Here is a 13,913-nt window from a genome sequence, read left to right as displayed (position 1 = left end):
GCCAAATGTCTGAGACTGAATGCATAATAATAAAACAAAATCTTGGGTAGGCCTAGCCCACCTTTGTCAATCGGCCTATGTAACTTTTCAAGTTTCAAGTCAAGTGAGATGGCAGTGACTGGCAGTGACTATTCACCACTGACCACCTGATATTGAGGAAATGTCTAATGTTATCGGAAGAGCTGCGTACCTGAATAAACCCCACCTGATCTATATGTATAACAGATGTCATAATTTAATTAATCAATTAGCCAGAGTTTTTGACAATATTTAAATGTCTAGATGGATCTGGGAAATTGGACGGTAACCCTTAGACTCGCTTGGATAGTTGTCCTTTTTTTAAATCAGACTGATCCGGGCTTGCGTCATGGTTGTGGAGGCTTTCCATTCTTTAATGATTCTGTATAAACTTCTAGCAAAATTGAAGCCAGTTTTGTAGCATAAGATCTAAAAAAATCAGTGGCAAAGCCATCTGGACCTGTAGGCAAGGCCTAAATTACCATGCCAAGCTCCACCAAGGCTATCTCAGAATCAAGGGAATTGTTTAGCTCAGTCGTCAGTTTAGGGAGTTCTAAAGGTTCCACAAAATTTCTAATATCTTCATCAGTAGATTTAAAAGCATTATTAATATCAATGGCCAAGGTAAAAATTTAACCACCAGCAGATTTCACTGAGGGAATGGTAGAAAAAGAATATATATAGCCTCCTGAATATATATAGCCAAATGCTTCCTTGCCATCAGACGACATTTGGTGCTTCAGCTCTGCCTCAGCACTTTTAATATTCCCTTTCAACTCCAATAGTTATCGTACTTTGGATTTTTTGATGAACGAGTCAATCTGTATGATACGGCTCCTAAGAACCGACTTAAGTGCCTCCAAAACCACTCCCACGGAAGATACTGAGGACTGGTTGGTTAACATTTGTTGGAAATCAGGATTTTGCAAAAGGGATACATTAAAGTGCCAACAATATGATGTCTTTTTCTCCATATGTGGCAACACCTCTAAACACAACAGAGCATGATCTGAGACTAAGGTGTTTCCAATTCAGCAATCAACAACTGATTGACTTAGATAAAAAAAAATATTCTAGAATAAATCTTATGAATAGACTGATGAAAAGAATGTATAGTCCCTAACAGATGGGTTCAAAAATCTCCAAATATCTGTAAGACCAAGATTTTTACACATCCTGAGAAGTGTCAATGTTGCTCTAGGGGGTTCACACTTTTGCTTCACTATGATCAAGGACTGAGTCCATCAAATGATTAAAGTCTCCTCCCAATATTATATCATGAGGTGTGCCAGCGGCTTGCAACATTCCTTCAAGATCTATACAAATGCCCTGATCATCAGTGTTAGGTGCATAAATATTAGCCAAAATCAACCTTTGCCCCTGAATTTCTGCTAAAACAATAATGACTCTTCCCAATTTATCTTTACTCTGTTTGAGACATTTGAGTTGTTGATGTTTACTTATCAATGTAATAACTCCCCTGCTCGTATTTGAGCCAGCACTTATGAAAACAGGCCCACCCCATATCTTCTCAAATTCTTCAGCTTCCTGTGGGAAAGATGTGTTTCTTGAAGAAATACTATATCATATTTATTTTGTTTAAGAAAAGAAATAACCTTTCTTCTTTTTATTGAGTGCCCCAACCCATTCACATTCCACATGAAGAGAGAGACAATCTACTCATATTAACATTTGACATTGTGACATATTAGAAAAAATAGATTGTGTGTCAAAAACAGAATTATAAATACCACATTCCAACATTAGTGCAATAATCAAACCCCAAACTTCCCTGTGTTACTTTAACACATTAACCTGTGCATAACAGAGCCAACCGGCATCCATCCCTCTAAACACAAACAGTCCATGTACGCCTATGAGAGTTCCAGCGACAACTTTTCAAGTCCAGTTTTTCTATACAGATTTTGTGAGACAGTATTACATAACAGAAGAAAATCTATAAAACAAACTCCAGCCAATAGGTAGAATAAACACAAAGAATGTATATATATATATATATTCATCCGCATAACTGTCCAGAAGGTGTGTTCCTCCACAAAACAAACTCCAGCATCTAGCGGGAAAAAAAGTTTTTCACTTTCCTTGGACAGTCAAACGAATGTTCAGTGAGCCAGCTGTTAAATTAGTGCAGCAGATGACCTAATCCTTCCAATGTCCTGCAAAAAATACTCCAAAAAAACAAACTCCAGCCAAAAGGAGGCACAAGCACAAAGAATGTGCAGATTCATCCACAAAGTCCTGAAATAGTGTTACTACACAAATCAAACTCCAGCCGCTTGGCGGAACCTGCACAAAAAGGAAAAAAAAGGCGCCCAGTTTCCTCGAACAGTCAAGTGAATGTTCAGTGAGTCAGGTCCACTCGGCTGCAAAGTGAGCGCCACACAATGACTTACTTATCCCATTGACTTTATGAAGGACAACGCTTGCAGTGGGCATGTAAATACTTTGCAGCCATACTTAGCACCTATTCTCAACCTGGCCGGGAACATAAGTACAAAAGGGACCCTCTGTTGATGCAAGAGTTTCTTGAAGGAGTATTATTCCACAAAACAAACTCCATCCGCTAGGCTGAACTAGCACAAAAAGAAACAAAAAAGGCACTCAGCTTCCTCGGACAGCCAAGAGAATGTTCAGTGAGTCAGACCCACTCGACTGCAATGTAAAGAATCACACCATGACTTTATGAAGGACATTGCTTGCTTTGAGCATGTAAATAATTTGCAGCCAACCTTAGTATCTATTCACAATTTGGCCGGGAACATCAGTGCGAAAGTGAACTTCTGTTGATGTTAGAGATTCTTGCATTCCTTGAATCGATCACGTTTCTCTCTTGTCAAATTTGCAAAGTCTGTGAACAAGAAAATGTTGTGGTTCTTCCAAGAAAGCCTCCCTTTGCTCCTCGCCTCGCGTAACATGAAATCTTTATCGGATGATCTCAGAAATGTGGCCAGAATTGTTCAGGGCCTGTCTACCTCAGCAGATCTACGAGCTGGAACCACATGAGCTCGCTCAATTTCCAGCTTATGGGCTGTTATGTCAAACAGACTTGGAAAGAGCTTATCCAGAAATCCACCATATTCTGACCCTCTGCTCACTCAGGAATTCCAACAATTCAGACATTGTTTTACAGGTTACAATTCTCAAGATCTTCCAACTTTTCCCAAATGCATTCCAAGTCCACCTTGGTCGCTAGCAGATTAGAAGCGAATTCCCTCTCTGATGATACCAGATAATCGATAGATTGCTCAACATTGACACTCTTGTAACCAACTCAGTGAATTTCATCTCCATGGCAGTGATCGATTGATGTATTACAGCAAGATCCTCCAAGTCAGCAAGGAACTTTGTCAGCTTTCCGTCATGCTTCACAGTTGACTCTGAATTTTTTTCACTGCACTGTCCAAATTGAGTTCCAGGCTCGAGGCTTCTGAAGGGGCTTCAGCTTGAGCATGGGAAATTGAGAATTTAAAAACTTGCTTGGCAAGCATCCCGAACTTCAAACAATTACATCGACTCCCCCACCATCTAGACAGAAAAAGTCACAAACATCAGAATTTGTCGCAGTTCAACCATGCACCATATAATAAGATGAATTACCGAGATGAGACCTGCCATCATTCCTAAGCCTGACCTCCCACGGCTTCTGTGGCAGCTCTGCATCACCTCTAGCTGGCATGGATAACCGCTCTCAGCGGCCATTCTCCGCAGATTCGCACTTAGATCCTAACAGGAAATGACAGTTTGGTTACATATATTCTTGTGGCAGCGGGGGCGTGGTCAAGCGTCCGCCTGGAGAGAGAAAGAGCGGTAAGGGTGCTTACACCTGAGCTAAATTATGCCTAACACCTGTTTCTGATTACAGTGAACACGGGGAGAGCGGCATAAAAGAGCGACATACCAGCAGATCGGAAGTCTGGATCAGAGAGAGAGCAAGAGTGTAGAGGGGATGGGGATACAACAGGGAAAAACACAGGGGGAGGAGAGAGAGAGAGAGGGCTCCTCCACCCTCGGGCTCGCCGCCATATGGTCCTCCGCAAGCCAGATGGCTGCCTCCAGCGACGCCGTGCAGTGGCACTGAACCCACTCCTCTGTCCTTCTTGGCAGACTTTCTACTTGGCAGATGGATTGATCGAACCAGTACCACCTGGTTCGATCAATCCCTCGACATCACGGTTCCCCTCTAGCAGTCATCTCCAGCAGGAGTCTCGGAGCCGTTGGGCGAAGGCGAATGGGCAGTCGGATTTCTCCAACTTCATGCTCCGGAAGAGTTGCTCGGTTCCCTTCCGGACTCCGACCAACCCATTGTAGAATGGCCCTTTTTAGGACTACATAAGCCAGGAGGCTCGTTGCTGGCAGTTGTTGAGCCGCAAACTGGGCTTCCCTGGACAAAAGTGAGATGAGACGAGCCGCCCATTGGTCGTGTGGCCAGCCTCAAATCTCGGCGGTGTGCTCAAATAAGTCCAGGAAGGCTTCTGGATCATCCGCCGCCCCCATCTTCTGTAACGCGGGCGGGGGCAAAGAGGAGCTGTGGTCCGGGGTCGCGGCTGTGGCCGGGGCGGCCTCCTGGCTGAGGAGGCTCTGGATTACATGCCGATCCTCTGCTTGTGCCTGCAGGATTTCGAAAAACCTGCAATTTTGGTCTTGCCGGAGCTCAAGCAGGGTCTGATGGTGGTTTTGGTGCAAACCAGCGAGGGACTGGAGGACCTCCGCCAACTGGGAGGACTCTATGGGGCGACTTCCTTCCATCACCTTGGATAATTTCCTGGATTTCGGCACCAGTGTAAGGACTCCACAGCAGACAACAGGTTTCTTTATCTCAAGTGAGTAGTCTTTTTATTTAGCTCTCACGCCAGAAGACAGCTTAAATTTTACACATATAACGTTCAATCTAATTGATCTTGTTTTCAGGATTTTTAGATATTTTTACAGGAAAACAATACAAAAATTATTATCAAGATAAAATAATTTTTTTTAACATAATTATGATCCAAGGTGAATTTCTTGATTAAAAAATATGAATATGCCTGGCAACATGTGCATGTAAAATGGTTAGAAATAGCATTTTAGCTTAGCATAAAGCTGACAAATTTCACAAGGCTTATTTCTATTTCTTCTGCACCTAACTTCAAACTTACGTCTCTAACTGCTCGTATAAATGTAACACATCATAAGAAAGTGTTTCACTGCAAATGTACTATGGATAGCATAATTTATATTAATACATTTTTCCATCTGAAAGGACTAAATATTAAATGAAATAAATGACAATAAAATGCAAAGTAATCTCTACAGTAATCAAAATACATTTTAAATGTAACTGTATTCTGATTACCAATGATTTAAATTGTAACTGTAGTGGAATTACATGTATTAAATTACTCCCCAACCCTGCTCTCATTCTTCTAAACATCACAAAACCCCAACATGTTGCAACTGTAAGTAACGTTACCTGCTTTCCTGTCCTCTCCTACCCGGTCTCGTAACAACAGATGCGAATGAGTAAACAAGGTTAAAGAATAACTGAAGAACAAAGAGCATGTCACCATGAACAACACACAGTTAATCCAGTCAGAGTGACAACATTTACTGAGTAGGATACCAACAGTTATAAAACAAAACACAAGAGCAGTACTTTAAAACACACATCTAACAGAGAACAACTGCAGATTTAAATTTTCAGTGGAATTCACTCCCCCCTTCTTCCAGACAGCAGCTGTTTTATACAATGAATGTCTGTCCAGATAAGTTACAGGAGAGTGATGATGTCAATGGAGTAAAGATGATTGACAGGATGAGTTAATTTATATATACATCAGACGAATGCTTTGGAGTGTCCAAATTTGGTTGTATCTGTTACGAATCAGACGAGAGCAGACGAGAAGTGAGGATCTACACGCAGTTTATTGAAAATTAACAAGGACAAACGACTGGTAAACACAGGAACAAACAAAACATCCATGATGGGAAACCAAAATATAAACAAGAGGAACAAAACATAAACAAGAGGAACATCCACGAAGGGTACGGGCAGGAACACGGGCAGGAACACGGGCAGGAACACGGGCAGGAACACGGGCAGGAACACGGGCAGGAACACGGGCAGGAACACGGGCAGGAACACGGGCAGGAACACGGGCAGGAACACGGGCAGGAACAGACATTACCTAACATTTAACAACCGACAAAGACTGAACAAACAACAAGGCTTAAATACACAAAGGATAATGACACACAGGTGAGAACAATGAAGTGCATTGGCAGTGATGAGGACAGGGAATTATGGGAAGTGTAGTCCAGAACAGATGACAAGGGATAAACACAGGGCAGACAACAGGGGATCGTGACAGCATCGCATCACAAACACAAGGTATGTGCACGATAACTGCTTGTAATTTTCAGATTTCCACGAATGTTTACAAATGACTATTTGTTTATTCGTCAGAAGTTGGGAATCAGGACAACAGCCACAGGATGCTGCAAGAATCTGCAAAATCCAGAGAGAGCTCTCGCAGCGTCCCTGCCTCTAGTTGAGTGGTTGAACACCTTATGGAACTCATTCTCAAATTCCTGGAATGAAGAAACACAGGCGTGATGGTTATCTCACTTGGCATTGCCCCACTCACAAGCATTTCCCGTCAAGAGAGTAATGACACATGCAATCTTGGAAGCCTCTGTAGGAAAGGAAGAGGGCTGCAGCGAGAAGAACATCAAGCATTGGAAAAGGAACGTTCGACATGAACCATCTTTACCAGAAAACTGGGGCTCGACTCATTCCTGACTGAGGGGAACCACCGGTGAATGAACAGGAGCTTCGGAAGCAGGGGATTGGAATTGGGAGTCTGGCGAAACAGTTGAACCAGAAATGTCAACTCGACCAACTGAGAAGCCATCATCTCCAGTGCTTGATTAGAGGAGGTAATCTGTTCCTGTTGGCACCCCAGCAACGTTTCCTGTTGGCCGAGGGAAGTGCGAAGACCAGCATCCTCTGCTGGGTCCATTGGGGGCCAGACTGTCCTATCATTGATCATAATGAAGGACCCATGATGAAGGGAAACAGTGAGAAGAACATCAAGCATTGGTAAAGGAACGGTCGACAAGAACCATCTTTACCAGAAAATTGCACATAAGGTCTTAACCGGGGCTCGACTCATTCCTGGCTGAGGGGAACCACCGGTGAAGGAACAGGAGCTTCGGAGGCAGAAGGCAGGGGATTGGAATTGGGAGTCTGGCGAAACTGTTGAACCAATGTCAACTCGACCAGCTGTGAAGCCATCATCTCCAGGGTCTGATTAGTGGAGGTAATCTGTTCCTGTTGGCTCCCCAGCAACGCTTCCTGTTGACCGAGGGAAGTGCGAAGACCGGCATCCTTTGCTGGGTCCATTGGTGGCCAGATTGTACTGTCACTGATCGTAATGAAGGACCCAAGATGAAGTAAAACAGTTCGCAGTTTATTAATAACAGCAGCAAAAATAATCACTGAGCAAATTGAAGAAGTCAAATGGCAAAGACTGCAGTGATGTGAAGAGCAATATCATGAGCTTGACGAGCGGAGATGGGTGGTGTGTTGAGACAGAGACTAGACCCCCTTGTGAGTAGCGCAAATTTGTGAGCAGCTAGCGCAGTGAAGAACAATGAGCAATCCAAGGACAGGCATATAATTCAACCAACCAAAACTGAAACAGCACATTGGAGAGACAAGACAGAGGCGGAGTGAGGTAAACTTAAACACTACACAACAATCTGGCAACAAACACTGGATAGTTTAAATAGAGAAAATAAAATAAACCAAAGCTGTCGCTGATCAGCCACGGGCAAAGGTTGCCATAGCTACGCTGATCATGGCTGCTCAGCAACAGCTGAGCGACACATGGGGAAATGAAAACAAATACACAGGAAAAACCAGCAAAACCATGATAAGAACATTCCCTAATGGTTATTTTTCATTATCATATATTTGATTATTTTGCATAAACATTGCAGGGAGGTTGATTGACAACAATGACTAACATTACAACAGCATTTAATTAAATGCAGAATTAAACATTACAGTGTATGGGATTTTAATTCATTATAATGAACAGATGTAAAACGCTTACAAGAATCATATTATACATGCATTCTTTGTTCCTGTACTTGCTGCGTCTGATATACAGTATGCTTGTGCATTTGATCAGCACATGCTTTGTTTGTCCACGTAAATCCTAAATGACACGGAATTTGAAAATGAAATGGTCATTGCGATGGACTGACTCATGGACAGACATGCATATGTTGATTTCCTCAATAAATAATTACTTCCTGATGTGAGATCAGATATGCATATTATTAATTTTATAAAGATTTGACTCATTAAACTGAAAAGACTACGATCTAGCATAACTGAAGTTTTTAGTTTATTGTCTACAAAAGAACAGTGCTTGAAGTGTGTGGATACTCACAATATACTTTATCTGCACTTCTCAGTGGTGAGTACAAACTGACAGTGGTCCGAGGAGGGACAAATCACAAACCGGCGAGAGGTGGTTGGGCGAACAAGGCTCATTGATGGGCGAGGGCAACGAAGGCTATCCCATCTGGTCTGAACCGACACAAGGTCTACTGTGTCACAAATCACAGAGGAATGTGTCACATCACACAGTGTATTGCACCCTGAGGTGTATGAGGCTGCGTAGCCGCAGACCAGTCATAGTGCCCATGATGACCCCTGTCCACCATCAAAAGCACCCACAATTGGCACGCTAGCATCGGAACTGGGCCATGGAGCAGTGGAAAAGGTCGCCTGGTCCGATGAGTCTTGTTTTCTTTTACATCACATGGACGGCTGTGTACATGTGCACCATTTACCCATGGAAGTGATGGCATCAAGATGCACTGTGGGAAAATGACAAAGCCGGTGGAGGGAGTGTGATGCTCTGGGAAATGTTCTTCTGGGAAACCCTGGGTCCAGCCATTCATGTGAACGTCAATTTGACACGTGCTTTCTACCTAAACATTGTTGCAGACCAGGTACACTCCTTCATGGTGTATATTTCCTGTATATCCTAATTGTATTTCCTGATGGGAGTGCCCTATTTCAGTAGGACCATGTGCCCTGCCACACTGCACACATTGTTCAGGAATGGTTTGAGGAACATGATGAAGAGTTCAAGGTGTTGCTCCATCCACGGTGGCTCCATCTCACAACTTATAGGATTTGAAGGATCTGCTGCTAATGTCTTGGTGCCACAGTCTTATAGAGTCCATGCCTCAGCGGGTCGGCGCTGTTCTGGTGGCACGTGGAGGACTAATTGCATATTAGGCAGGTAGTCATAATGTTTTGGCTTATCTGTGTATATTAGAATTTTTGTCAGCATTCACAATCCTGAACAAACTCTAATCAGTTTGTTCACCATTTCTAATTATTATTATCTGCACAAGTATCTAGCTGCTGTTTGAAAATTCCTCATATGTGCAGGACAAGGAAAGACTTATGTTCCCCTCATTGCATGGGAGAATTAATAATGAAAAATTGACTTAATGATCAATTCTTTTTTAATTTTAGGCTACATATATTTTGAGTAAAAAGATTGTTCTACATTAGAATGATATTGTTCTCTTATGTGGGTTGATGTTGTCAAAGATACATACTTTAGCAGATCTAAATCGTCTTCCTCAGTTTTCATAAACAATAAGCCTACATTGTATGTTTTTATTTTCATAGTTAACCAAAACCTATTTGTTATTTGAGTTTGTGAGGTCATGTTTATTCTACAGCCAGATCTTAAGAAGGAATTTACAGCCAGACCTTAAAAATGTTAATTATATGAACTTTGTGCTGTGCTCATCGAGGTCTGGCTTTGTAGGAGAGGGGGATCGCTGGAGTATATACCGGTAATTAATATAATTAAATACTATTTTAATGTAAATAAATGCATATTATTAACAGTTTTGTTTTTCATGTTAACATGTTAGTTACAATAAAATTGTAAGGTAAGATAAATTGGCCCGAGTTCAGTTTTCATCTGGATAATTGTTATGTATACCCTGTCTTGTTCCACTGTTGCCCTTTTGTTTACCATTTTTGTCACTTTTGTACTCCTTAGTTTTCTCTTTTGTCCCTTTTGTAGCTCCACAGTCTTGTTTTCCCTCGTGTTCACTGTTCATTGTTTTCACCTGCCCTTGTTAATTTGCCTTTGGTTTCTGTTAATCACCTTGTCATCTAGTTTGTGTTCTGTTTGTTCATTGGCTCCTTTGTCCCAGATTCTTGTATTTAAACCCTGTCTGTTTGTTCAGTCTCTGTCAGTTGTTGTTTGATTGTGGTTGGATGTTCCTCCCAAGCCTGTTTTCTAGTTTTATGTTTGTTTCCCCATCGTGGGTGTTCCTTTGTGTTTTGTTTAATAAATAAAGATAACTGCATTTGGATCCTCAACCTTCGTCTGCCTTCTCCTACTTCCACAACCGTTACAGATCGACTGACCAAACAATGGATCCAGCGGTTCAGCGAGCTAACTACCACCTGCTCTGCTTAAAGCAAGAAGACCGCCCTATAGAAGACCACATCCGCGACTTCCTGAACCTGGCAAAGATCTCAGACTTCCCGGACTCAGCCTTGGTGGTCTTCTTCAGGGGCAATTTAAACACTTCACTGAAGGAGCGGTTGCCACAGGCAACGTGCGGCTGGACTCTCCGCGACTTCCTGGAGGCAACGTTGCTGGTCTGCGGCTCACTGTTCACCGTGGGCATTGTTGAGGAGGACCATACCTCTCCACCCATGGCGGTGACTCTCCAGTCGTCCCTAGCTTCCTGTCACGCCAGCCCCTCCGGTCAGAGAGCAAACCCCCACGCCTGTTGCTGTCAACGAGCCAGCACGGCCAACTTCGTCCGCTCGAAGGAGGAGGAGAAGACAGGCGTCCGCCGGCCCACGCCTGCCCCGGTCTGCGAGCCTGAGCCCACGCCTGCCCCGGTCTGCGAGCCTGAGCCCACGCCTGCCCCGGTCTGCGAGCCTGAGCCCACGCCTGCCCCGGTCTGCGAGCCTGAGCCCACGCCTGCCCCGGTCTGCGAGCCTGAGCCCACGCCTGCCCCGGTCACCCAGCCAGCGCCTGTCGCCTCAGAGGTCAGTGAGCCGGCGCCTGTAGCCTCGACCGTCCCTGAGCCGGCGCCTGTAGCCTCGACCGTCCCTGAGCCGGCGCCTGTAGCCTCGACCGTCCCTGAGCCGGCGCCTGTAGCCTCGACCGTCCAAGAGCCTGTGCCAGCAGCCGTGACCGTCCAAGAGCCAGTGCCAGCAGCTGTGCTCGTCCAAGAGCCAGCACCAGTAGCCATGACCGTCCAAGAGCCAGCACCCCTCGAGCCTCCCAGGGCTCCTCCTTCCGAGCTTTCCAGAGCTCCACCTTCCGAGCCTTCCGAGCTTTCCAGAGCTCCGCCTTCCGAGCTTTCCAGAGCTCCGCCTTCCAGAGCTCCGCCTACCGAGTCTTCCAGGGCTCCTCTCGAGCTTCCCAGAGCTCCGCCTCCCAAGCTTTCCAGAGCTCCGCCTTCCGAGCTTTCCAGAGCTCTGCCTTCCGAGCTTTCCAGAGCTCTGCCTACCGAGTCTTCCAGGAATCCGCCTCTCAAGTCTTTCGAGCCTCCCAGAACTCCTCCTGAGCTTCCCCGGGCTCCTCCTCTCGAGCTTCCTAGTACTCTGCCTTCCGAGCCTTCCAGGGCTCCTCCTCCTGAGCCTCCTAGGGCTCCGCCTCTCAAGTCTCTCAAGTCTCCCGGGCTTTCCGGAGCTCCTCCTCTCGAGCCGCCTAGGGCTCCGCCTCTCAAGCCTCTCGGGCCTTCCAGGGCTCCGCCTCTCAAGTCTCTCGAGCCTCCCAGGGCTCCGCCTATCAAGCCTCTCGAGCTTCCCAGAGCTCCACCTCTCAAGTCTCTCGAGCCTGCCGGGGCTCCGCCCCTCAAGTCTCTCGAGCCTTCCAGAGCTCCGCCCCTCGAGCCTCCCGAGCCTCCTACGGCTCCGCCTCTCGGGCCAACCGAGCCTCCTATGGCTCCGCCCTCAGAGCCTCCCGAGCCTCCTACGGCTCCGCCTCTCGGGCCAACCGAGCCTCCGACGGCTCCGCCCTCAGAGCCTCCCGGGCCTCCTACGGCTCTGCCTCCTACGGCTCCGCCTCCCGAGCCTCCTACGACTCTGCCCCCAGAGACTACAGAACCTTCCAGGTCCTCGCCCCTAAAGCCTCCTACGGCACCACCACCCTCAGCTCCGTCTCCTGAGCCTGCTTCGGCTCCGCATCCGGAGCCTTCCAGGCCTCCGCCTCTAGAGCCTCCCACGGCGCCACCTCCATTGGCTCCACCTCCTGAGCCTTCCGGGCCTCCTCCTCTAGAGCCTCCTACGGCACCACCTTCCTCGGATCCGCCTCGTGGGCCTCCCTCGGCTCTGCCTCCTAAGCCCCCATGGTCCTGCCTACGCCTCCTTCGGCGCCGCCTCCCAAGTCTTCTACGGCTCTGCCTCCGAAGTCCTCCTTGGCTCTGCCTCACGTGGCTCCACCGGTCCCTATCCTGCGGCCACCACCCAGGTCCCCCAAGCCTACCCACATCCCGTGGTCAACTCCCAGGCCTCCTGAACCTGTCCCTGCCCTGTGGCCAGCTCCCAGGCCTCCTGAACCTATCCTTGCCCTGTGGCCAGCTCCCAGGCCACCTGAGCCGGTCCTTGCCCTGAGGTCAGCTCCCAGACCTCCTGAACCTGTCCCTGCCCTGTGGCCAGCTCCCAGGCCTCCTGAACCTATCCTTGCCTTATGGCCAGCCCCCGGGCCATCTAAACCTGTCCCTTTGTGCCCCCGTGGACTGCCTAATTGCCCATTGTGCCCCCATGGACTGTCTCATCTCCCTTTGTGCCCTCGTGAACTGTCTCATTTCCCCTCGTGGCCCCCCCTTGGACTTCCTGCCTGCCCTCTGTGCCCCTTGGACTGCCTCCTTGCTCTTGTGCCCCCCCTGGTCTGCCTGTCTGCCCCCGGTGCCATCATTTTGTTCTTTGTGAGTTTTTTGTCTTTTGTCTTTGTTTTTTAGGATCGTCTGGAAGCCAATCCTTTTGAGGGGGGGGCTCTGTTATGTATACCCTGTCTTGTTCAACTGTTGCCCTTTTGTTTACCATTTTTGTCACTTTTGTACTCCTCAGTCTTGTTTTCCCTCGTGTTCACTGTTCATTGTTTTCACCTGCCCTTGTTAATTTGCCTTTGGTTTCTGTTAATCACCTTGTCATCTAGTTTGTGTTCTGTTTGTTCATTGGCCCCTTTGTCCCAGATTCTTGTATTTAAACCCTGTCTGTTTGTTCAGTCTCTGTCAGTCGTTGTTTGAATGTGGTTGGATGTTCCTCCCAAGCCTGTGTTCCCATGTTTCTAGTTCCTGTGTTTTCTAGTTTTATGTTTGTTTCCCCATCGTGGGTGTTCCTTTGTGTTTTGTTTAATAAAGATAACTGCATTTGGATCCTCAACCTTCGTCTGCCTTCTCATACTTCCACAACCATTACAATAATCTGGCCCCCGCAAGAAGGTAGTTGAAGAACCCTTCCGTATAGTATAAAACCCTGCGTTTATTTATCTATTTTTAAATAAACATATTGTGGCAGTGGGGGCATGGGCAATCGTTTGTTCAGATAGCGAGAAAATGGTAAGGGTGCACACCTGAGCACTTTCCCGGCTCCACACCTTCCCCGGCCCCTGTTACCAAGCCTTCCATGGCCCCTGTCACCAAGGTAACTCCTCTCCTTACGTTTCCCCCTTACACTGTGAATTATGGCAGGAACCCCAGGCCACAACAGGTGCCCATGTCTGCCGCGGTTAATGAAACAGTGCCCATGCCTGCCAAGGTTTATGAGCCAGCATCAATGCCTGTAGCCTTGAAAGTCCCAGAGCCAATGCCTGTAGCCTCAA

Source organism: Xyrauchen texanus, chromosome 38, assembly GCF_025860055.1.
Source record: "Xyrauchen texanus isolate HMW12.3.18 chromosome 38, RBS_HiC_50CHRs, whole genome shotgun sequence".
Lineage (NCBI taxonomy): Eukaryota > Metazoa > Chordata > Actinopteri > Cypriniformes > Catostomidae > Xyrauchen > Xyrauchen texanus.
This window is presented reverse-complemented; position numbering follows the sequence as displayed.